Source organism: Schistocerca serialis, chromosome 5 (genome assembly GCF_023864345.2).
Source record: "Schistocerca serialis cubense isolate TAMUIC-IGC-003099 chromosome 5, iqSchSeri2.2, whole genome shotgun sequence".
In the NCBI taxonomy this organism is placed as follows: domain Eukaryota; kingdom Metazoa; phylum Arthropoda; class Insecta; order Orthoptera; family Acrididae; genus Schistocerca; species Schistocerca serialis.
The window spans coordinates 453019733-453045836 of NC_064642.1; the positions used below are offsets into that span (position 1 = coordinate 453019733).

The 26104-nt window shown below is 42.5% G+C and overlaps 1 protein-coding gene across 2 annotated transcripts in view; it reads right to left on the minus strand.

Annotated features, from left to right (window-relative positions):
- The window catches only part of LOC126482332 (uncharacterized), a 652552-nt gene that overhangs the window by 295187 nt on the left and 331261 nt on the right, over positions 1-26104 (minus strand). The gene's annotated exons all lie outside the window — the stretch shown is intronic.

Sequence of the window (26104 nt, forward strand, 5' to 3'; positions counted from 1 at the left end):
CGTCTTCCAGGCGAACAGCTCCTTGACACCTGTGCTGCGGAGTGGTGACAAGCCGGTGGCTGCTCCATTATGCTCTGAGGAACATTCACGTGGGCATTCATGGGTCCAGTGGATCTCGTGCAAGGCACCATGACAGCCAAGGAGTATCGTACACTGGTTTCCAGACCATGTACACCCCTTCATGACGATAATGCCTCGCGACGGTAGTGGCATTTTTCAATAAGATAGTATATGTTACAAGGAGAGGAGTGTGACGGAGTGGTTTGAGGAACACAGTGGTGAGTTCCAATCGATGTGCTGGCCCCCAACTCGCCAGACCTTAACCCGATCGAACACATCTGGAACGTGATTGAACGTGGTGCCAGAGCTCGTCGCCCGCTCCGTGGAATTTGCGGGAATTAGGTGGCTTGTGTGTGCAGATGAGGTACCACCTCCTTCCAGCGACCTACCAAGACCTCATTGCATCCAAGCCTTGAAGCATCGCTGTTGTTATCCGTGCCAAAGGTGGACATACCGGCTATTAGGTGGATGGTCATAATGTTCTGGCTGATCAGTGAATGTTACCTAGACAAACGTATTCTGCATAAATTATTTTTGGTGTTGAGATTTTTTCCCGTCAGTGTATTTATCCGACATAAAAACGCTATATCTGTATTGGGGCATTGATGAACGTTAATCAGTTCAACGATTCGAAGCTGCTTTTTCCAGAGGGTACCGAGACCGCCTGTTGACTAGTAAAGTGCTGACCCTATGACAATGGTACTCGCGAGATCTCGGAAAAAACAATGTTTATTTGACTCATTTTGGAAAGTCCGTGCTCTGAATTTCCTGAGTAAAGCTCTCCATGATTCACGTGGTATCTCTAGTATCGTCCTGCACAGCAGGTCTGTTGAGCGTTTCCGCGAAACTCTCATGTTGGCTAAACAAATCCGAGCGAATAGTGCATCACTTCTTAGAATGTTTTTGGTTTCTCCTTAATTTAATTTGATAAAGGTCCCACACTCACAAGCGGCTGATAGTGGAGAAATTTAGTCGAATAATGTTGGGGAGAAGAGAAGTTTGTGGCACAACTTGACTAGAAAAAGGGATCGGTTGGTAGGACATGTCCTGAGGCATCAAGGGATCACCAATTTAGTACTGGAGGGCAGTGAGGAGGGTAAAAATCGTAGAGGGAGACCAAGAGATGAATACACTAAGCAGATTCAGAAGGATGTAGGTTGCAGTAGGTACTGGGAGATGAAGAAGCTTGCAGAGTAGCTTGGAGAGCTGCATCAAACCAGTCGCAGGACTGAAGACCACAACAACAACAACAACAATGTTCTTTTAAGCGACCTCTTTCACACGTGAATTACAATTCCTCTAATGTACTAGTATCTGTGTGTGACTTCTCTCTTCCTCACAGACACGTGTACGCTATCCGATCGAAAGTATCCGGATACGCCTATCTAGTGTGGAACTGACCAGTAGATGTCACGAGAAGTGGACCTGCCAGCAGTATAAAAGGAGCTGGAGAGTATAGTGTTGTCATTAGAGAAACAGTAACAAAAGAATGGGTCAGTCAGCGGAGCTCAGTGATTTCGAACGTGGACTAGTCTTTGGATGCCATTTGAGTAATAAATCCATCAGAGATACTCCAACGCTTCGTAAGCCGCCCAGGTCAGCTGTTGATACTATGATATATAAATGTAGACTGAAGCACCAATGAAAAATCTGTATCGAGGGCGGGATTCGAATTCAGCTCTACTGCTTATTCTTCAGATGAACTAACGACTAAGCCACTGTAGCATGGTAGCATTACATAACTGCACGATCTACCCTACACTAACTACCCTAATATGCCTCCCTCCTCAATCTAAATTCCCATTCACCCCTCAGCCCACATGGTATTCCATCTAAATTTGAACAGCACTGCAAATACTTTCCACCTATTTTGGAATACTATCTGATCATCGAACGAAACGAGCGAGCCTCCCTGAAACGCAGGCATAGATGCAGTAACCAAATGAAATTCTGTGGTTCCAGAAACCTTTTCAAGTCTCAAAACATCTGCGATCTATATACGCAGACTGAAGCGACGAATGAAAATTTGTACTAAGGCCAGGATTCGGACCTGGGTCTCCTGCTCTCTAGGCGGAAGGTCTCTGGAACCACATAGTTTCATTTGATTAAAGCACCTACGCCTGATTTCGGGCAGGCTCCCCCGTTTAGTTCGATGTTGAGATACTATTCCAACACAATTGGAAAGTATTTGCAATGCTGTTCTAGTTTAAGTGGAATGCCATGTAGGCTGAGGCGTGAATATGAGTCTGTATTAAGGAGGAAGGCGTGCTAAGGTAGTGCGTGCAGCTGTGCAGAGTCACTGCGCCAGGGTGGCGTAGTGGTTTGCACATCTGCCTAGTGGGCAAGAGATCTGAGTTCCAATCCCGACATTAACACGTATTTCCATTTGTTGCTTCAGTCCGCATATATACCAGGTGATCAAAAAGTCAGTATAAATTTGAAAACTGAATAAATCACGGAATAATGTAGATAGAGAGGTACAAATTGACACACATGCTTGGAATGACATGGGGTTTTATTAGATCCAAAAAATTACAAAAGTTCAAAAAACGTCCGACAGATGGCGCTTCATCTGATCAGAATAGCAATAATTAACATAGATGATGTTCTTTACAGGAAATGCTCAGTATGTCCACCATCATTCCTCAACAGTAGCTGTAATCGAGGAATAACATTGTGAACAGCACTGTAAAGCGTGTCCGGAGCTATGGCGTCGGATGTTGTCTTTCAGCATCCCTAGCGATGTCGGTCGATCACGATACACTTGCGACCTCAGGTAACCCCAAAGCTAATAATCGCAGGAACTGAAGTCTGGGGACCTGGAAGGCCAAGCATGACGAAAGTGGCGGCTGAGCACACGATCATGAACAAACGACGCGCGCAAGAGATCTTTCACGCGTCTAGCAATATGGGGTGGAGCGCCATTCTGCATAAACATCGTACGTTCCAGCAGGTGTTTATCAGCCAGGCTGGGGATAATGTGATTCTGTAACATATCGGCTTGCCTCTCACCCGTCGCGTTAGCAGTTACAAAACCAGAATCACGCATTTCCTCGAAGAAAAAGGCCCGATAACGGTAGATATGGTAAATCCAACCCATACCGTGACTTTCTCGTCGTGCAATGGAGTTTCCACGGCAGTTCTAGGCTTTTCGGTAGCCCAAATTCTGCAGTTGTGGGCGTTGACAGACCCTCGGAGCGTGAAATGAGCTTCGTCGGTCCACAACACGTTATTTAACCAATCGTCATCTTCCGCCATCTTTTGAAATGCTCACACTGCAAATGCCCTCCGCTTCACTAAATCGCCAGGTAACAGTTCATGATGCCAATGGATTTTGTACGGATAGCATCGGAGGGTACGCCAAAGTGCCAACCAAACAGTAGCGTATGGAATGCCGTTGCGACGTGCGACTGCACGAGCGCTGACTTGCCCGTGCATAGACGAACCCGCTACAGTCTCCATTTCTTCCTGAACTGTCTCAGCAGCATTACCCCTTGTGCTCGGTCGGCCACAACGGGGTCTATCGTCTAAACAACCCATGGCTTCGAACTTCGAAATCATTCTCGCCACAGCTGCATTTGTCAACGGACCTTTACCCGTTCGAATCCCCTTCCTATGGCGATAGGATCATAGCGCTGAACTAGCACATTCCTCATTCTGTTAATACAGATTCACTAAAAGCGGCGTTTCAGGTAACGTCAACATGCTGCGACTGCTGGCGCATCTGATTCTCTCTCTCATTACAGCTCCTTTTATACACGGTTGTCATGCGCAGTCACTGACGTTTTGCTGTCCAGCGCCATCCGTCGGACATTTTGTGAACTTTGTTTCTTGGTTCTAATAAAACCTCATCTCATTCCAAGCATGTGTGTCAATTTGTACCTCTCTATCTACATTATTCCGTGGTTTATTAAGTTTTCAAATTTATACTGACTTTTTGACCACCCGGTACATTATAGATGTTTGAGACTTGAAAAGGTCTCTGTAACCATCTAGTTTCATTTGGTTGATAATCTGACTGTGAAATGGAAATGTAAAGAAACAACCACAGCTAAACTAAGACCAGACAGTCCTCGTGAATTGACAGGCAGGGACAGCTCAGCTTTTCAGAGGGCGAGTGTAAAAAATCGCATGGAATCAGGAGAAGGAATCACTCATGAGTTCCAAAGTGCTGAGGAGTAGGGCGAGCACAATGACTGTGCCTAGGGAGTTAAAGAAAATGGGGTACAACGATGGAGCAGCTCCACATAATCCACACATTTCTGTAGCCAGTGCTGGGTGACGCTTGAGATGGTGTGAAGAGCGATGACAATGGACAGTGGATGACTGGAAACGAGTGATTCGAAGTGACGAATTATGCTTTACGCTGTGGCAATCCGATGGAAGTGTTTGAGTTTGACGAACGCCTAGAGTACATTACATTTCATCATGTCTAGTACCAACCGTGAGGTATGGAGGAGGTAATGTACCGGTATGGCGTGTTTTCCTCGATTAGAATGGTGTCCCTTTATTGCAGTTAAGAAACCGCTAAATGCGGAGATGAACACATCTTACAGCGTTGTGTACTCCGCACTGTAGAGCAACACTGCATCTGTGAGGCAATGTTTTGTGGACAACAAGATTTCGGTGGCCGAGCGGTTCCAGCCGCTTCAGTCCGGAACCGCGCGACTGCTACGATCGCAGGTTCGAATCCCTCCTCTGGCATGGATGTGTGTGATGTCCTTAGGTTAGTTAGGTTTAAGTAGTTCTAAGTTCTAGGGGACTGATGACCACAGATTTAAGTCCCATAGTGCTGAGAGCCATTTGAACCATTTGACAACAAGATTCCTAAAACTGACTGGATGCCCAGAGTTAAAAAAAAAAATGGTTCAGATGGTTCTAAGCACTATGGGACTTAACATCTGAGGTGATCAGTCCCCTATACTTAGAACTACTTAAACCCAACTAACCTAAGGACATCACACACATTCATGCCCGAGGCAGGATTCGAACCTGCGACCGTGGCAGCAGCGCGGTTCCGGACTGAAGTGCCAAGAACCGCTGGGGCACAGCGGCCGGCTTGCCCAGAGTTCCTACCCGAAAATCCATGGAACACCAGCGTGCAACTACCTCTGTGATTCCGGCTGTTGAGGAAGAAATGGGCTGCCATTGCTCCACAGACATATAGAAACGTCGTTGAAAGTGTCCCCAGTAGATTTCGAACCATCATAAAGACATTAACGTCCACTAATAGGTGTCCGGATGTTTTTGATGAAATAGTGGACCCCCAGTTAATACGAATATTTCTTATTTTTTTCTTTGGTTGATGATGATTATTCGTCTGACTCTGTTATTTAGCCCCAATTTGTAAGGGCTGCAAACATCTTGTTTAACCTTACAGTCGCTTTCTCTTAGTATTCCACTGCCAGAAAGCTATTCTAATTTTTCATTAATCTCTCTACCGTTATGAAGCACAATGTCAGATTTGCTCAAATAAACCTGATAAACTGATCAAAGACAGAAATCAAAGTATTGGTGATACAGTTTTAATAAGTCGAAGTACCTCCAAGCAGCGACGGAATACTCCATAATTGTTACTGTACTGAATTATTTTGATACATGAGTAGCTTGACCGAGCGGAATATGTGACATGGAGAGCCGTGCATTCTGGAACACTTTGAAGTGTCTTGATCTTAGGCTGTTTGTTTGCCTCATTGTGTTATTAATAAAGAAACTAAATTTCATGAATAAATCTGCGATCATTATGGATATTTGTGAATAGAATCATCCAGATTTTTTATCTATAACGTACATTCGGCTACTTCAATCATCAGATCAAAACTTGGAACAAGTAAAACAACGTCCTGTGTTGGTATCAATACAACTTACCCCTGTCTATTTATTTTACATTCCTACAATACGGTCACCAAAAGGTCGCATGTGTCGTTCCACATTTCACTTGTCCCGTGTAAACTAATAGTTGTATTTCCATTCTTCCGGTCCGGTGTGCCACAGAAAATCCTGCTGCCCTCTTTGCAAGATACATGCTTTGCCTGTTACGGCTTCTCTAGTGTTTAGACGTGTAACATTTTCTTGGTTTCCATTCATTTCGTCACCCTGGTAAAGAATGGGTCGCCTCACAGGAAGATAAACCACTGTGCTCACTCGATAGAGCGATGCAGTTTATCTATAAAGGAAAAGCATGTGCATGTTTGACGTTGTGTGTAACTGGAACGACAATGGTGCAATTTGGGACTATTTGAATCCCAGTATTCCCTTGACGTTGCTGATTATCATTACTTTTATTGTTCCTCCTAAGAGGTAAATAATATCTACCGTAAAATGCTAGACTTCTACGCTTTTGATTTACCTAGGTTACATGATAAGACCCACTCCGCTAACTCTGGAACACATCACGGACTTATTCTCTCTCTCTCTCTCTCTCTCTCTCTCTCTCTCTCTTTTTTTTTGCGAAGATACTCTCTGCCTGGCCGGACTACAGAGAAGAAATTAAAAGTAACAAAGAAGTTACAAGTTTCTGCATGTAGTATCAATAGAAATTTAACATTTCTTGATTTTGTTAGTGTAAGAAAAACTACGGCGATTCTGTCATATTTAAAAGATAAGTGGACACTGAACAGGAGCTGTAAGAAAAGTTACGCAATGTGATACCAGTTGGATCAGGGCCATGGGAAAGAGAAGGGGGAACAAGATGCCAGCGTTTCTTTTCTGTTGATGCATTCAAAGGACGTTTGACAAAGAAGCGACAAGGTAAACTGCCGTGTTTGACAAAGGCGCTTTGTGAAGACCGGACGGGGCGTAAAAATTCTTGCGAACTGAGTAAATTTCCGTCCAGGTCTCTAGTGATACTCAACTATGATGAGAGTTTCGCTTTATGTGAAGCATAGTTGTTGGGGACTCCCACAAGACAATAACGTCGAATTTAATGGCTTACCGTCCAGAATGCTATCGGTTCCTGTGGCGTAACAACTCTGTATACGAAGCGATAAGCAAAGAATTATCGGAGTTATATGTTGTACGATGCGAAATTACGTAGTGTTTGTGGTGCGAAAAACCATTTGGTTGGAGAACAATTCCTTTATTCATTCTTGAATACAGAGTTTCTCAAGAAGTCTGTTGAGAACTGCAATAAGGCAGCATGTAACAGTCTTTCAAAATCCGTTCTTTATTTGACTGGCCATCGTGTCCAAAGTTAGTGTATGCATTTATTTATTTGTTTCGGTACTGTGTGTGTCTATTTACTCGTGGACATAAAGGTGTGAGAGAACTGTAGCGGTGCATATATCAAACAAACAGCAGCAGGGGTATGACTTTAGAGAATAAAATGAAAAGTGTGATGAACAAACGTATTTTAATAGTTGCATAAGGTTTGTTTATATTCCCTCCGAGCGGGTTGGGGCATGCAGTATTTTCGTTGTTCCTTCCACTCCCTCGAAGAACCCCATAAAAAAAAGAAAAAAAAAAAAAACTACGTTGAGTCCTGCATTTGGAACGAGGACTTCTCTCTGAAATAGTCAGAGTGCCCTTCAGTCTCGAAGCCTGTCCTTCCAACAGTATTTCATATGATAAAATAAAAGATGCTGGGAGATCGTGGTGCTTCACTTGAAATGATTTAAGTAATACAAAAGGTGTTTGTTAAGTTATTAACAGAATGTGTATGGAGTAAAAAAAATCTTAAAATTAGAACTTTACTGTTACTATTTTACTTTATTCGGTCACTGGCAAACACCATCAGTACGAATAAAACTTGAAAGCGTTAGATTAAAAAATCTATTTGGTTGCTCTATTTGGACCCTGCCTTTCGAGAATGCGATTGTAGTATCTTATTCCTTGCCGTACTACACTCGGAATTTCGCACATAGTGATCGCTTTGTGAATCATATGAATGAAATTTCGAAGTCGAGCTTTAATCTGAAAGTTCCCGAAATTTAAAATTGCGCGCAAACGGTTACGAGTACGCTACAATAACGCTAGGTGTATGCACGTACAGACATTTTGAATTACTGTGGTAAGTGGCTGTAAGCACAATTATTTGGTTAGTTGTCGGTAACCACAAGCGATTGCCGTGTTTCCATGAATTATTGGTTTTTTCATGGCTACACTCAAAGAACAATGTGTGTAAGAAATTAATTTAAATTAAATTTGGGAAAACCGCTGCAGAAACGCCCTATATGTATGAGCAATGTTTTGGAGACATTTCTTAACGTCAAGTACAGACTTGGGTCCCGTACGAGCATATCGAAAACTGACGGACACCGACTGATGATGATGTCCGTTCCAGTTGGCTGTCAACTGATATCACACCAGAAAATGTTCGGAAAATGACGGATCTGATTCTGCGAGATCGCAGACAGACCATCGTAAATCCTTCAACACCTTGGCAGTCAGTTCTGGTACATGTGAATGCATGCTGTCAGAAGAATTGAACATGAGAGGAAGGACTGCGGCTAAGTTCGCGCAGTATCTGCTTCGTAATAATCAGGATCAACGTCGCATGAGGTCTGCAGAGGACGTAAACAGCTGCTTCGAAGCGATCCAAACTTTTTTTTCAAAGGTTGTCACTCGTGACGAAAGCTGGTTTTATGGCTGTGTCTCTGAAGCTAAGCAGCAATCTTCGCGATGGAAGAATCATTGTTGACCTCGACCGAAAAAAAGATTCGACAACTCTCAAGAGTAACGTTAATTCTATGGTGGCCTGCTTTTTTATGTTAACGGAATCATTCATGAAGAGATTGTCCCTTCTGGACAGAGGATTAATAAATAGATCCATCGTAATGTTGTAAGACGTTAGAGCGAGAAAATGTCCACAGAAGCGTCATAAAAACGACTGGGTACTTCATCATGACAATGCACAACGGTCTGCAGTTTATATTATTCAGGAATTTTTGACTAAACATGAGATAGTCGTTCCCCGCCAGCAGCACTCGCCTGACTTAGCTCCGCGTGGCTTCCTCCTCTTCCACGAGATGAAAATCAAGTTCGTGGGGCGAAGTTTTGATGCAGTGGAGGAGATTCAAGAGGAATCGCAGAGGGTACAAAACACCCTAAAATCGAAACACTTTAGCATGCACTTCAAAAATGTGTAAAACCTTGGAATCGATGTATTCGCTCCCAGGAGGGCTAGCTAGTTATGGCGCAGAATAAGATTTAGGCAAGGCATCATCCGTGTTACTAACCGATTCGTGGTCCGTGGTACACAGTTCCACTTGAGGGTTGCCTATCTAACGGCTTCCAGGGGTAACAGGAAATTGATATTCGATATTTCGTATAATTATTGGCCGAATTTAAAAATACAATATGGGGCCATCATCTACTCATTAAGACGTATAATCTTATGGTGAAAGTTTACCACTGCAAATCAAGAATTACTTATGGACTCTGTGTACCCATGTTGAGGCAGCATAGCTCACTACCCGCAAATTACCCCGACTACACTTATCCAGAATTTGAGCGCTAGTGGAGTTCCAATGAACTTCAAACGTAATTTAAAATTTTCATGAAACTTTTTCTCACTGAAACCCCCACAAAATGATGAAATGACAAAAGCTCATCTCTTACTACATTTTAACTGTTCTTGCAGTATAACTTCAGCATAAAGGACGTTTTAATTTATTACTTCTTTACTACTAAATATGTTTGCAGACGGCATACACGTATACCACTAAATGTACCTGCAAAACTGTATCATTGTACGACAGATAGTTCAGGAGATAGGACGTTGTTTATATTGAGATACGTGAAAAACCAGCTTTGTTTACAATGGGACGCAAATTACCCAGACTACACTTATCCAGGTTTTGATAATTAGCGACTTCCGGCAGACTTTAAGCGTAATTTCACGCCTCTGCTAAAGTTTTTCGCGCTTGCGTGACTAACGTCAAAAATATTTAACACATTAACTCAGTTGTAAAGTACGCATACGTTTGAAACTGTTTCAGACATGGGAATTCTATTCTTTAAAGACTCGAGAGTTAAATAACATATTCAGGCACCATTGGCTACCATTTCGTATTACAGATCTCTTTTCCGATCTTCTGGTAATAGAAATCACTCGAGGAATTTCTTTCGCAGGAAACGATACGCTGACGAATAGTGCAGCGTGAATGAATGAGTGCGTGAACATCCGAGAGCGTATCGTTGCTGCCGTGGCAAGTAGCTGCTCTTGGCCGAAGCTGTCAGTTGGAACGTGTCCAGATGAAGGCCCAATTGCTAAATGGCCACGAGGCAACCTAATTGTTTGATAGCTCCGCTGATGTGCCGGCTAGACCGTCCCGCCCCAAGGTGCCAGTTGTCAGACATCCTGGACAGCCTACTTGCTCTGTCTGTCTGCACTCTGCCTCTCACGATCCACACACTTTTACTCAAACCAAGTTGAAATTTGGAAAGCGTAGCAACCTTCTGCTTTTCTTACAGAAAACCACATCCTTGCGCAAGAGATCATGAAAACTGAGGAAGCTATCTGTGACTTCCAGGAATGCGAAATATGCTGATAAAATTTTAATTCAGACCTCCAAAACGTCAAACACCTTTCAACAGCTAAGATCGCATAAGTATTTTTTTTAAATTTAAGACATCCGGTTTCAACAGACAATGCTGTCATCTTCAAGTCTTAAAATCTTTTTGTCGTAAAGCATGTTCATTTTACGCTGACCTTACGCACAAGACGTCAAGTGGATAAAATAGCACATTATAAAAGGTTTGTCATCGCTAAAAATATGTGCTATTTTTATGCCGAATTACGTTTTCTGTGCTGTCATTCCACGACTTCAGGCCAGTGCCGAGATGGATCCTTCTAAAGGACAAGACCGACTTCCTACAATGTAAAACGTGAAATTATGCTTCATCTTCAATGACCGCGTCGAAGACGGGAAGCTAAAATCTAATGTCCCTTCCTCTTGGGAGTCTGAGGGTGGAAACATATTCCTCATATTTGTTCGGTTTTATATAGCTGCCGATAAACAGCAATTCCAATAAGAAGAATGTTCAGCTCAAGATGAATTGCTTCAAGACCAAAATGCCAAAGAATTCACGAAGAGATGGTAGACAGCCGTTTTGATAGAAAGTACCAGGGTGTCAAGGTGCAGCTTTTGCTCCATGTGATGAGGCAGAGTTGTTTGGCTGTTAGTAAGTGCACACAAGCGACCAAATCTCTTGTAGCCTCTCTCTGGATGGTAAAGCAGTCTGGTAACTGGCGTTAGTTGGACCGCCTGTAAAAATCCGTAATCTACGAATCATGAAGGAATAAGATATCCTTGACGGCAAGTACCAAGATGATGACGTGTTTCGTTAACATTTTATTATATAGATGTAGGTATTACATGGGCTTCCAAGGGCAGTGCAATTGCGAGGCTATACAGAAAGTGTCTGTAAGTGGTTGTTACAGTTTGACGTCGAACATAGGTGGTGGGCACATTAACGTGACTGGGCCGTATAAATCTGTGTGGAAGACAGCTTTATCGCACGGTAAAGACTTATTGTTCGGTTTGCTGGCAAGGAGCGAGAAGTTGATTCGCGGTATCGAAGATTTTGGGTTTTTTGTCAGACCCTGAGCCAAGATTACGTTCGTTTGCAATCTTCCAATTAGTCGTTCTTGCTTCGTCGTGTGTAGGCTGAAGACTCCAGTGTTTTAAAGGGCAAGTTTTCCTTCTACTAAATTGTTAATTCTTTTGGTTTTGCTTTTCGACGAGTCCAGTGCAGAACTATAAAGCTGTTTGAAATGCATTTCTCTAATTACAGATGCACTTCAACTCGACATATTCAGAAAACAGCTATTGAACCACTCATTCAGTGATAGAATGACTTGCACATTCTACCGTAAAGATCGCCACCTAACCACACAGAGTGGAAAGAAGCAGCTTCTGCTCACTGCAGTGGATTTGCTCCAGTTGAAGAATCTGGAATCTGATTCTTCTTCATTTTTTTTTCAGTTTGTGTTTTTTTTCCAAGAAAGTTCACCCAACTCGCGTATTTTCGCACCCAAATGACGTTGCGGATAGTAAAAGATAAGCATTACCTTTTTATCGGTAGCCAAATGTGTTGAATTTATCTAAATTTTCAAAGAGACTGTTTTAATATTTCTGGAAACCAAAATACAGTTTTGGCTAAATATAAACTTTTGTCATTTGTTAAAAAAAATATAAAATTGGAAAAAAAGAAAAAAAGTAAGTAATTCATGACTTTTACGAATGTTTGTTCAACCTCACTAGTTATCCGCCCTGACTGTGTGCTTTTTCGAAACTTGTATTTGTATGGTTCTTGCCCAATCAGTTTATTCGTAGTTATACGCTTTATCACCTTTTCTAATCTTTTCGTTTTGCTGCTTCAAAACGAGTTCCCAGCGTTATTGTCTGCAACTGAAATGAGTGATCGTTCATCTGTCACGTACCACACAGGGTGAAAATAGTGTCTGTGTATATTTCTAATATGTAAGTAAAACCATATTTGTTGCTCACAATAGAAGAAACAACCGCTATCCTTTGTGCTAGTTGACGTGGGATGACAAAGGAACAGATGTGGGAGGATTTGACCCGTAAATTAAGAAATCCAGGTCCCTCACAAGGTTAGCAACCAACAATTTGGTTAACAAATTCAAACGTTTTGATTGAAAGAGAAGGATCTTTACTTAGTTCAGTGTGATGGCACGTGATAATATTTTATTGTACTTTTGTTGATACTTGAGGAGCATCTATCGATATGTGGGCAATAAGGTGTATCTTTTTTTATAATCTGCTCTCACAGATGGTATCTGCTGGACCAGTTCGATGCATGTTTTCTAGCCTAAGTTTTAATCAATCTGCTTTTATTAAAGTTTACAGCCAACCATTTGTAACAACATGAGGGAGACATTTGCATAATAGCTGCAAGGTTTGAAAACGTGTCAACAATACCAAAAGTGTGAAAACTATGCTGTTATCGTGAGAAATCATTGATAGGAGAGGCTGGTATTATTTGCAATTGCTTACACACATTGCATATTCATATTTCTTCACGCAAACTGTCAATGAATGAATGAATGACAACCTTCAAAAGAAGGAAGGAAGATTGGGACGATGAGTTCATTGTGGACAGACGGGAACTTTTGTCACTACATGAGCCTCCTGTGTGTGTGTGTGTGTGTGTGTGTGTGTGTGTGTGTGTGTGTGTGTGTGTATGCATGTGTGTTTTGGATCTTACGCGCACTCGCCAAGGCTTGTGTACTCACAGGAGGCCTCTTGGGATGGATGGCTCCTGCACTTCGTGTCCGTTACTGGTTTGCCTCATTCTCGAGATGGTTGTGGAAGTTAATACTGCCTCTGCCTCTCGACCTTCGATGAGTGTGTCCGCCTTGAAAGCTAACCTTCCTCTGCCTCCCACATTTCGTGTCTTCTGTGTGCAGTGGAGATAAATTTGAAAATATGATTCTCCATAAAACTTTTATCTTCGTTTTTGTCAGTGAGAGAGCATATCTGGAGGATAATGAAGGCCTGAGAGGGCAGAGTACTTTCGAAAGGGCAAAAGACGTGGTTGTCTTGCCACACTTTCTCTTAAAGAGATTTATACGAAACGTAGATGTCTCTTTACGATTTTATAAGTAGCACATCTCCAGATCAAGACGAGTGAGCCCTACTGCTTCAGTCTGACGTCTATCCTGAACTGCATGTTTAATTCAGTGCAGTCTTTTGAATATGAGTACTGAACTGCTGAGTCTGAACCCTCTGGCTTGTTGGTTAGGACACTGTGCTCCTATTCGTGAGACACAGCATAAAAATCGCCCTCCAGCCATCCTATTTCAGCTCTTCCGCGGTTTCCCTAAGTATCTTGAAACGAATGCCAGTATGCTTCCTTCAGTGAGGACATGGCCAATTCCTTTCTGCGTCCTTATCCAGCTTGAGCTAATGTTTCTCCTCCCAAGAGTTCGCCGTCGACATGACATCAGTTTTCCAACTTTTGAGCTTGCTGACAGTAATACGCTTTTGAGAAGGACATAGAGGAGGAAGTTTACCTTTGCTTTCTTATGCCTTGCTGCCGTGGGTGGCGACGCGAGTCCCCGTACAGTCTTGATTTATTTGATTGTGGAAATCAAAGGCCGACACACGGGCTACTCCCCTCGATTAAAACAAAGGTGCAAGTAGTTTAATGATCTATCCAACTAACAGATTATGTCCCATGCCCTTGTGAAGGCCATATTCCTTTACACGTAAACTGTTCGATTTTATTATATTTATATTTCTCATTCTTTCGTAGGAAGTCTGGCTAGCTATCGTGGGCAGGTAGGTGATGGCAGATCAAACAACACCCAACTACTAAACGAATAAGAAAAGTATATCGCTGAGCGCAAACAATGGGCTATAGAGAAGCTGTTTTGGTGCTTCCTGCGTGCGTAGTACATGCTTCGTTGTGAAAGGAAGAAGGAAGGAAGATTAGGGTTTAACGTTCCGTCGACGTCGAGGTCATTAAGAGACGGAGGACAAGCTCAGATTGTTGCAAGGATGAGAAAAGGAATCGGCCGTGCCACTTGAAAGGAATTATGACGGCATTGGTCTGGAGCGATTTACGGAAATCACGGGAATCCGAAATCTGGATGACCTCCCGAATGCGAGTCCAGTGACTTCGTTGTGATCCGATATGCGCTGTAGACGTGGAAAATTTTTATTCCGATAATACGACTAATATCTGAACAGAGCAATAAAGAACCGACTGTAATATGAAGCCACATATCTGCCTCAGGTACTGACACATTATGTAGAATTTCGGAATGAAAAATTTTAGAGCCACGTCGCGGAGTCAGTCTGTTGTGATATATTGTCAATGAAGGGGCGGTGGAGATTATCCAGTTCATTGCGGAGCGTTCATTAATTTGGGGAGGAGTAAGAATAGTGATACTACTATCAATAGTATGCTTTGCAGAAGAATCATTGTACCCTCACTCCATAGGGCTCTGCAGAGAGATTGGAAGTTTAAATCTGTAGATTGTTGCTCTGTCTGAAAATCAGCCGCTATTTTTCTTCTTGTTGCCAATCAAATACTAGTGAAAAATTTCTTCCAGTTTACGATTCTATTTGTATATTTACTGTTCTCGGGTTGAGACCCTATGAGCCAAAGCTTTCGTTTAGAAGACTGAGTCACTACTTGATAATGACTTTAAAAATTGCGATAGTAAGCAAAATGAGTTGGTTCAAAATGGCTCTGAGCACTATAGGACTTAACATCTGAGGTCATCAGTCCCCTAGAAATTAGAACTACTTAAACCTAACTAACCTAAGGACATCACACACATCCATTCCCGAGGCAGGATTCGAACCTGCGACCGTAGCGATCGCACGGTTCCAGAATGAAGTGCCTAGAACCGCTCGGCCACAGTCACAACGGTCGGCGCACAAATGAGTAAAAAATTACAGCAAATCTGCGACGAACTTCCGTCCACAATAAGACGAACGTGCCACAAGTAATCTTCCAGCTTGGATTCGAGTATGAATTACCCATAATTTCCATAAAGAAGTATGTCACGGGAATTGGAGAATTAGAATTCTGAGATGTTTACTTCCCGCGCGTGTACCGCCGCAGTAAAGTAGATTTAGGCTCACAGCTATGATAACGTTTTAGAAATGATACACCGACAATTTTCACCGATCACTGTGGGCCGTCATTTCTGGTAGCTGTGATGCACCGTTTTGCATCAAGTGCAGCCACGGCATGTTCTGCGGAGGGAAAAGCTTTGTACTTTCAGTTCAGTGCTCCTGATGGAACTCAAGTAAACGCTACTGCCCAAACATTCACACATTCACAAAACATACGTTAGTAAACTGGTGGTATTCTCCTTTTGACTGTATTATTCATGCTGTGGTTCCAAACGAAACAGGTAGTACGAACAACCACCAGCGCAAATGTCCGTGATACTAGGAACATGTAGCATCGTCCTGTACGGTATGCAGCATGGCTGGTTAAAACTAGTAAAATGATAGGGCGTCGCATCTAGAATTAGCTTGTATGAACAACATTCGTTCTACAATTCTTGAACTGCCAGGAAAAGAAATTCTTCAGATTTTCTCCACCTGAAGTTGTGCGACTGATGCTGGGGTCTACTTCATTATAACCGTTCTTATTCGAAGAACATATCAGGAGAAACCGAAACACTGAGGTGTAAAAAATCTGAAGAATGATGTGGCCCAACAGATAATATTTAGGATCGAATACTGACTGTCACTAAAACCCCGCCAGGTTAGCTGAGAGCACTAATGCGTTGCTTCCTGGACTCAGGTAGACGCTCAACCTCAGATCGAATCCGCCCGGCGGCTTAACGACGGAGGCCGGTGTGCCAGCCAGCTGGATGTGGTTTTTAGGCGGTTTTCCACATCAAACTAGAGGAATACTGGGCTGGTCCCCACGTCCTGCCTCAGTTTCACGGCTCGCAGACATCTGAACACATTCGCACTATTCCATGGATTACACTAGCCACAGACAGTTGGAGTACACTACTTCTGTCCTAGGGGGTATGGGGTGGCGACAGGAAGGGCATCCGGCCACCCCTTAAATTAACCTCGCCAAATCTGATTAACCATGCCGACCCTGCGCCATTGCGGAAACACAGCACAAGCAAAAGAAAGTAATGAAACTGACTGTGACTAAAATGTAAATATGAAGGTGACGCAGATGAAAACTGAAATCTGTAGCCTGTAAGTTGATAAGCATATTCTTAATAGCATACTGGTTCATCACCAAGTAACAGCGTCGCAAAGATGTAGACGTCTCACAGGAGTGTGGTAATGAAGACCCCTCCCCTAGCAACTTACACTAGTGTTTCCAGGTTGCTTAGTGAAGGTGTTAAAAGCCGCTGAACTCTTTGCGAAATGTGGGTATATTACAACGATACGTTTTGTCACAGCAGCAGGTGTAAGATGAAGTAAGAAGTTCGTAAACGGTGTGCCATCCGTGGCTGACACACCTCGCTTCGATCCTAGACAACTGTGTTTATTGAAGCCATGGTGGTGCAAAAGCACTGAGTGACAAGGGCCGATACTGTGGCAACTGAAAACGTTGTTCCTTGTTCAGAACACCACATTGCGCAAAATGAGTGCCAATTTCACAATGTGTCTGCAAATACCCGGCTATTCCATAAATCAACGATGGTGGCCGAAGACTCCCGGCATAAGAAGTCACCTTCGTAAGGAGTCATCTCGTGTTTCCAATAGCCTTTTCAAAGGTGGTGGAGGAGTGGACAGTATTTCGAAACAGCCTCCTACCCTTGGGGTTGCTGCGCGGAGTGGCCGCTCGGTTTGAGGCGCCTTGTCACGGACTGCGCGGCCCCACCCGCTAGAGGTTCGACTCCTCCCTCGGGCATGGGTGTGTGTGTTGTTCTTCGCATAAGTCAGCTTAAGTAATGTGTGAGTCTAGGGTCCGATGACCTCAGCAGTTTGGTCCCTTAAGATTTCACACACATTTGAACATTTTTGAACCCTTGGGATGGGAAACTATCCATAAAACGTAGAAGAATCAGCAATGATCAACGACATGAGGATGCAGAAGGTAATGGACAACACTTAGTTAAAAACACATAATGTGTATCCACAGAACATGTGTCCTGTATTTGAAAAAGAAGAGTCATGATGATCTCTCGATTACCAAAAGATTCCAGCTTAGTCCCGGATTCGAATCTCCGGGAGGGGACTGAGCGAGGGAGTGAGGGAGAAGGGTGGAAGGAAACCATAAGAAAAACACTAAATAACCAACGAAAAACTAACATATTACGAGTAGGAGCTTGGAATGTCAGAAGTTTTCAAATGTTAGGAAAGGTATAAAATCTCGAAAGGAAAATGAAGAGGCTCAGATACAGTGGCGATCAGTGAAGTGAAATGGAAAGAAAATAAGGGTTTCTGATCAGAGAAATATAATGTAATAACAACAACAGCAGGAAACGGCACGTAGTAGAAGTAGGATCCGTTATGAATAGGAAAGTAGGGAAGAGAGTAAGTTGCTGTGACCACTTCACTGACAAGTTGTTTTCATCACAATCGACAGGAAATCAAAGCAATTAACAGTAGTTCAGGTATACATGCGGAAGACACAAGCAGAAGATGGAAAGACAGGGAAAGTGTACCAGTATAAGATCGCATAATTCAGTATGTAAAAGGAGATGATAATCTAATGATCATGGGGATTGAAACGCAGTTGTAGGGGAAGGAATAGAAGACAAAACTACTGGAGCTTATAGGCTTGGTATTAGAACTGAGAAAGGATAAGGAATAACTGAGTTACGCATAAATTTCAGCTAATCATAGAGAATACACTGTTCAAAATTCACGTTGAAATGAGGTATACTTGGAAAAAGATCTGCAGATAAGGGAAGATCCCAGATGGATAACGACATGGTGAGACAGACATTCTGGAGTACGATAATGGATTGTAAATCGTATCCAGGAGCAGATAGAGACTCCGTTTACAATTTAGTAATGATGAAGAGTAGGCTGAAGTTCAAGATACTCGTCTGGAATAATCAGTGTGGAAAGAAGTGAGATACTGAATCACAGAGGAATGATGAGATGCGTTTCAAGTTATCTGAGAATATAGATACTGTAACAGCGAATACCGCAGTAGGTAGTTCAGTTGAAGAGGAATGAATATCTCTAAAAAGGGCACTCACAAATACTGGATAGACAAATCTAGTTAAGAGGAAGTAATTCCGAAGAAACCTTGGATAATAGAAGAAATTCTTCAGTTGACTGACGAAAGAAGGAAGTTAAAAATGTTCAGAGAAATTCAGGAATACAGAAATATTAATAACTTGAAAATGAAATAAATAGAAAGTGGATGGAAAGAAGGCGAAATGGCTGCAGGATGAAAATTGTAAAAGGAGTGGTCGCCATAGCGACCGAGTCAGCATTCAGAAAAGTCAAAGCAGTCTCGGGTGAAATTAAAAGCAAGGGCGTCAACATTAAAAGTGTAATTGGAATTCACTGTAAAAAATTAAGTTTGCTGACAGGATAAGAAAGGAAAAGGTTCGACGCAGAATCGGCAAAGAGAAGAGTATTTGCAAAACACTGACAAGAAGAAGGGACAGGTTGATAGGACATTTATGAAGACATCAGGGAATAACTTCCGTGGGAATAGAGGATAAAAACTGTAGGGGAAGACAGAAATTGGATTAATGCAACAAATAATTGAGGGTGTAGGGTGCAAGTGCTAGTATGAAATGAAGAGGTTGATACAGGAAAGGAATTCGTGTCCTGCCGCGTGAAACCACTCGAAGGGAAATGACCTGTCTCTATCCCATACACCATTAGCGACTGGAACAGGAAAGCATGAAACTGACAGCTGTACACGAAGTACCCTCCGCCGCAGACCAGAAGGTGGCTTGCGAAGTATAGATGTACAAGTAGATGTTAGTCAAAGGAAACGCTAAAAAGTGAAATCAAAAAGTCCCTCATGTTACCGAGCACTAAGTTTATTTAAACAGCGGCATGTGGTGTGCCTAGCTCTGCTCTGAACACATGGTCCGTTTAATAATTGTGGCTAAATGTGGATGGAGTAACTTATTGACCGGAAAAATTATAATTGGAAAGCGATATGTGCACTTTGGTGTTTACGATCTGCATATCGTAGGGTGATACAAGCCTTTCTAGTTAACAATTCACTGGCTTGTTTTTTAGGTACTATAAGAGCAACTGTTTAGTGTAGGCATCTGGTTGAGTGTTCGTATAGAGAGTAGTATTCGACTACTGACATTCTACTGCAAGTATGGAAAAGAAGTCTTTTTAAAATCGTGTAGGTATGCTTTTCATCAAAGTGTTAACTGATCTACCAGAGAGAACTGCTTGTTATTGATATGAGAGCGAAATTTGGTGTAAGTTCATAACCTACTCGTCCCGAAGAGATAGAAGGGGATCCCCATGTCTTACATGTTTCCAGAATGAAATTTTCACTCCGCAGTGGAGTATGCGCTGATGTGAAACTGGATGGTAGATTAAGAACTATGTGTGCCGGACCGAGACTCGAACTCGCGACCTTTGCTTTTCGCGGGCAAGTTCTCTACCGACTTAGCTACCCGATTACGACCCACGATCCGTTGGTTTCAAAGGTAGGAGAGGAGGTACTAATAGAAGTAAAGCTGTCTCTTGAGTGGTGCTTGGGTAGTTCAGTCGGTAGAACACGCCTGCGAAAGGCAAAGATCCCGAGTCAGCTTTCGGTTTGGCATACAGTTTTAATCTGCCAGGAAGTTTCAGCCTTACGATTCCTCATTTCATAAGACTCTATTGACGGGTGTGTTATTTAACAGAGAACTTTAGCATACAGTTTCACAATAAACAGCCGTAGCCACTATCTCTCCGCTTTCCGGCCGAATACTGCCGAAAAACATTTGTACTATCGCCTGCATTCGGATCAGCTACCTCAACGTCGAACACCATCGCAGTATTATCCTTTAACAACCATGGGTACAGAGGCGGGTACACACAATATTATCTTCAGTGTACAACGAAGATACGAACGAATATCCCCATGATCTACTTCATTTGTATCCAAAGGGCAATTAGAGGTACTGTTTTATTATCAGGGAGTTTACGACTTCCGTCTGTGAAGCAAACTCGAAGTTACTCGTGTATGAACGAAAGAATGTCTATACTAATAACAGGTATTTTGGGATTAGCCGGTCGAGAGCAGAAATTAACTGTAATTGCTATCAGCAAAGGAAAATTACTCTGCACAGTTCCACTGACGCGAGCACCACACGCGTACGCGTAGATAATTGATATTTTTCGTTCCGTAACTATACAGTAGTGTTACAGGAAAGCCAATGAGGCACCTAGATTTCATAACGCAAGCTAGCAATATCTTGAATCGTATATTACGAAAATAGTCTACGTGTTAGACCGCTGGCTCCACTGCAACATAGCCGGCCGAAGTGTCCGTGTGGTTAAAGGCGCTGCAGTCTGGAACCGCAAGACCGCTACAGTCGCAGGTTCGAATCCTGCCTCGGGCATGGATGTTTGTGATGTCCTTAGGTTAGTTAGGTTTAACTAGTTCTAAGTTCTAGGGGACTAATGACCTCAGCAGTTGAGTCCCATAGTGCTCAGAGCCATTTGAACCACTGCAACATACTAACAATTGGCATAGGTCTTTCCAGAGAGCTGATCAGCTAAATTTTTCTCTTTAATACTTTCTGTTCTCTTGACTCCCATCTTTGTTCAATAATGCAACAAGAAACGAATACTAGGAAATTGCCTGAAACTGCAACTGCAAGAGGCAAAAATAGCTTCCACTGATTTTTTCCTCGCTTTTACCTTTATTAACGAGAGTTTTGTCCCCGTCAGAAAGTTCTAAGAGCATATGCTCACAGCAGATGCTGATACATTCATAACGTCAATTTAACTTAATAAACATCGCTAAGTTACTGAAATTTTAGGGCGTTTGCTTTAGACGGAGTCTAAGGTTACCGAAGCGTAAATGGCACTTATAGACTGTTTACCAAAATAAGAATCTGCATTCGAAATACTGCATTAGCACTCACCATATCATACCGTTACATATTACGAAATCGACGCGCGTTTTGCGACTCCAGATTGACGTCAGCTCTTTGCGACACATGAAAATGAAAATTTGTGCCGGACCTGAATTCGAAGCCGGATTTTCCTCTTATCGCGAGCGGTCACGTTACAACGCAGACTAACCGAGTAGTTCCTACAGACAAGCCTGCATAAGGACAGACTTTTTAACAATCAATAGTATACTGCTATGTATCTAACATATCGTGTACGGTTCGGAGAAAGGCAATGGCAAATTATCTTGATGAATACTGTGCAGAATAAAAACTGTTAACTGGATTTTATAATTTAATTTTCTTTGATTTCACTTGAAGAGAGGAGTAACGATTATTATTGTCTACAAAATAAACAAGCTTGTTATGCAGACATCTGTGTTATCCCACCAAGAAATAAATGTGTTCCGCGGGGAACGAAAGACTAGGATTTCATTTCAATAGGGAGTGCCTTAAGGGAACATTCAAAACCTCACAGTGTCGCCACATGTGAGTTAGAAGAGTTTTGTCTCAGCTTATTGTAGGATGATATACAGTTTCATAGAGTCCATATGGCAATAAATTATAAATGTATGAATTTTGACCCTGCAAATCTGACAGATGGCAACAACAAGAGGAATGACATGGACTCCCTCCTTGGAGTAGATTCCAGTTAGTACCATTGTGCTGCGGAGTTCGTCCATTTACCGATTTAAACTTCCATACACGGTCTAACTAAATTGTCCTTCAGCGAAATCACTCACCTAATCTACGTTAAGTGGCACGTGGCGGCAATTTGGATGAAGGTACGATTCTTCCCGAGGAATAGACTGAACCATTAGCTATACTACATGACTCTCTTGACATGGACCCACTAGCTATTTTAAGACTCTCCAAATCTGGCAACTTGATTTCAGCCAGGAAAATTTATTGCGTATATCGAAGATATGAAAAAGTAAATCTTGGTGCATCAAGAGCAGTTATTTACACTACTGCATCAAGCTATAGTAAACATTAGTTTAGTCTGCTGATGCTTTTCATTCTAGGAATGTGGATCTGTCTATTTGTGCATAAAATTAGTATCAAATTCATAATTTTACTGAAATCTTATGGCAGGCGTAGTTTTCACGCGACATATTTCTGATACCTAAAGTACTTTCCATCATTTTGTAGGTAGCTGCTCGAATTTATCGATTATTGTCTTCTGCTGACTGGACGCCAGGCAAAGCAGTTGAGTATTCCGGTAACACAGCTTGTGTTTGCTGAGAAGTAAAGGGTACGCAATAGAAGCAGAACAGATATGCTATTGATAATCACTGGCTGTTAGTATAGACAGTAAAATTCAGCAAAGAACACCGGTGGGATTTCACGGCATATTTGGATGAGAAGTTGTTTTATAATTGTATGGGTCTGCTGTTCATGAAAGTATTAACTATCTAACAGAGGGAACTGCTGTTTCCGTCTAGAAAGCTATTATTCGCGAAACGTGACTTGAAGTACAGTACGTTTGGAGGTAGTGGTAAATTTCTCTTACTGCAATAATTGGATAAGTCAGTAACGTCGGAGTAAAGACCGAGTTCCACCAGGAAAGTACGCCAGAGTGTAACCGAGTAGTGGGGGTTGACCCGAGCACAACACTCACAACTTAGCACCGGTAGTCATGGGCAAGTGTGGTACTGTAAAAAGCGTGTAACGGACTAAAGGTGTGTGCTCCGACGAAGCGAGCCCCTTGTCTCTGATTTCCTACGGCAGATTTAAACATTCAGCTATCTATACGCTATTCTCATGACTTACCGAAAACGACTTTCATAACTCCATTTGTGTTACTAATTTTATACACGAACAGACAGATCCACATTTTCCAGAATGGAAAGTATGAGCAGGAAGTGTCCGACCTAATGTTTTGTATGAGTTTATTAGGCAGTTACCTTCGCACTGTCTGTCGTCCATCTAGGAGGCACAGATGCCTAAACTGATACCTTGTTCCCTGACTTCCGGAAGGCGTTGGATACAATATCGCACTGACGCCAAATGAACGAAATGTGAGCGTGTGGAATATCAGACAAAAAAAAATGGTTCAAATGTCTCTGAGCACTATGGGACTTAACTCTGAGGTCATCAGTCCACTAGAACTCAGAACTACTTAAACCAAACTAACCTAAGGACATCACACACATCCATGCCCGAAGAAGGATTCGAACCTGCGACCGTAGCGGGAATATCAGACAAACTTTGTGATGGAATGACGAGCTCCTGCAAAGCACAACGGGGCAGGTAATTTTTAAAGGAGGTGGAAAGCTTAAGAAGTAAAAGTAATCTTCGGGCGTATCCCAAGGGGGTTTCATAGGACCATTAATTTTTACAGCATAACTGTCGGGTAACGTCAGAAGCTCCTTCAAGCTGTTCACGAAAGATGATGTAGAAAATTTTAGAGGAATGCAGGAAGACCTGCAGACGATCGACTCTTCTTCAGGAATTGTCAATTGAACCTCAAATGTATTATTTGTCGCGTAAACGGGGGAAAAGACACCAAACTAATGCAGAACAGTTACTGGAGGTAGTCATATCCACTGAATATTTGCGTATGGGACGTTTTAAGGGGGAAAGACCACATACAACTAGACGGGGGGGGGGGGGGGGAGGGCGGGGGGGGGGGGGGGAGTGAGGGGAGGAACATTGGCTGATGCAAGTCTCAGATTGATTGGAAGAATTCTCAGGACGTCTAACTCAACACGAAACTTACAAAACGCTCGTTCGCGTTTACTTTGATATAGCTCTTCAGTCTCGGACATATACCAGTACGTATTGACAGCGGAAAGCGAGATGATCCAAGGAAAAGCAGAGCGTTTTCTACTGAGTTGGTATAGCAAGCGCCAAAGCGTCACGAAAATGCTCGTCCATCTACAGTGGCAGATACTGCTAGAGTGGCGTTCCGCATCACGGTGTGGTCCTGTAGCGTCCGTTACTGGAATTGGACGAGCATCTCCGTGGCACTTTGGCGCTTGCTAAACGAACCCATGAGGAAAAGCGTTGCCCTCCTTTAGATCTATTCCGCTCCTCTAGTAACACTACGTGGTAAGAGTTCCAAAATGGCGAGCAATACTGAAGTTTCTTTCGAACGAATGTTTTGTAAGACTTTTAACACGAGTGAATCACATTTCCTTAGGACCTTTCCAGTCAATCTCAGTTTGGGATCTGCTACAACGCATGGAAATTTCGGCGTCGTTACTGTTTCCATTATCGCTAGTAGAGTGATCAATAAATAATGAATGGTTGCACCCGAAACATTCGCTATATGATATCGAATATAGAGCCGATGTTTTCAAGCAGTAGTCTGCCAGAATTAACGGGGTGTATGACGTCAGACGGGCCGACTTCGAGCAGGAGAATCACCACAGGACGTTTTAATTTCCACAGTCTACACTTTTACAAATAAATTCATAAAACGTAGTCAGCATGATCAGGAAGGATTCAGGATTCACGCTCATAGAAGTGGAAGTTGAAAACATTAAAAATAACTTCTTTTGTACACGTGAAATTTCATCATTTTTCTCACTTGCTATTGGCTGCATTTGTTGCTATAGGTACGCTTTTCTTCATAAGTAAGAGAGATTCTTCGATGAATTTTGCACAGCATGCAAACCATACTTACATATGTATGAAATTCTAGAAATTATTTAATTTATGAAAAAATGAATGAGCTGTTACATTTTAAACTTAATGTTTAGAAAAATTTCAAATTTTATAGTTAATTATCCCAATTTTTACCACAGTTTCCAATAGATTTGGAAAATTCTAGAGTTTTGCATTAAGGAGTGCAAAATTCATCGAAGAATCTCTCTTACTTATGAAGAAAAGTGAACCTATAGCAACAAATGCAGCCAATAGTAAGTGAAAAGATGATGAAATTTCACATTTAAAAAAACTTATTTTGTTACGTTTTTGAACTTTCACTGGTATGAGTGTGAATCCTGAATCCTTCCTGGTCACGCTGACAAAGTTTTGTGAACTTATTTGTAAAATGTCCTGTGGTGACTCTTCTGCTCCAAGTCGGCCTGTTTGACGTCATACCCCCCCCCCCCCCCCCCACCGCCCACCACCCCTTAAACTTTTTCAGCACGAAATACATCAGTTCGACACGGAATATGTGTAAACGGACTATGACATGAAAAGAAACGCCATCCGAAACCATCACTCCTGTTGGTCCTCCATATGGAAAGGGGGGGGGGCGAGGGGGGAGCTACTGTCAGGTTGGTATTCAGCCTTTGTCCAGGGCGTCTACGTACACGTCTTTGCTGGTCATCGGGGCTGACATCGAAGCGGGCATCGTCACTGAAGATAATTCTACAATAGGCAGTGACATTTCATGCCGAATATGCCTCACATCACTAACACCAACAAGCGCAGTTGGTGGACAAATGTCAGTGGTAGTCGGAGCAAGGGGTGGCATGATTTCAGCTCCACTTTCTGTGAGCCGCGTATTAGTAGTACTTGTAATCACTGAAGCTCCGGTTGCATGCACTAGGAAGACAGACATTCTATAGTCAAGCAGAACTTGGC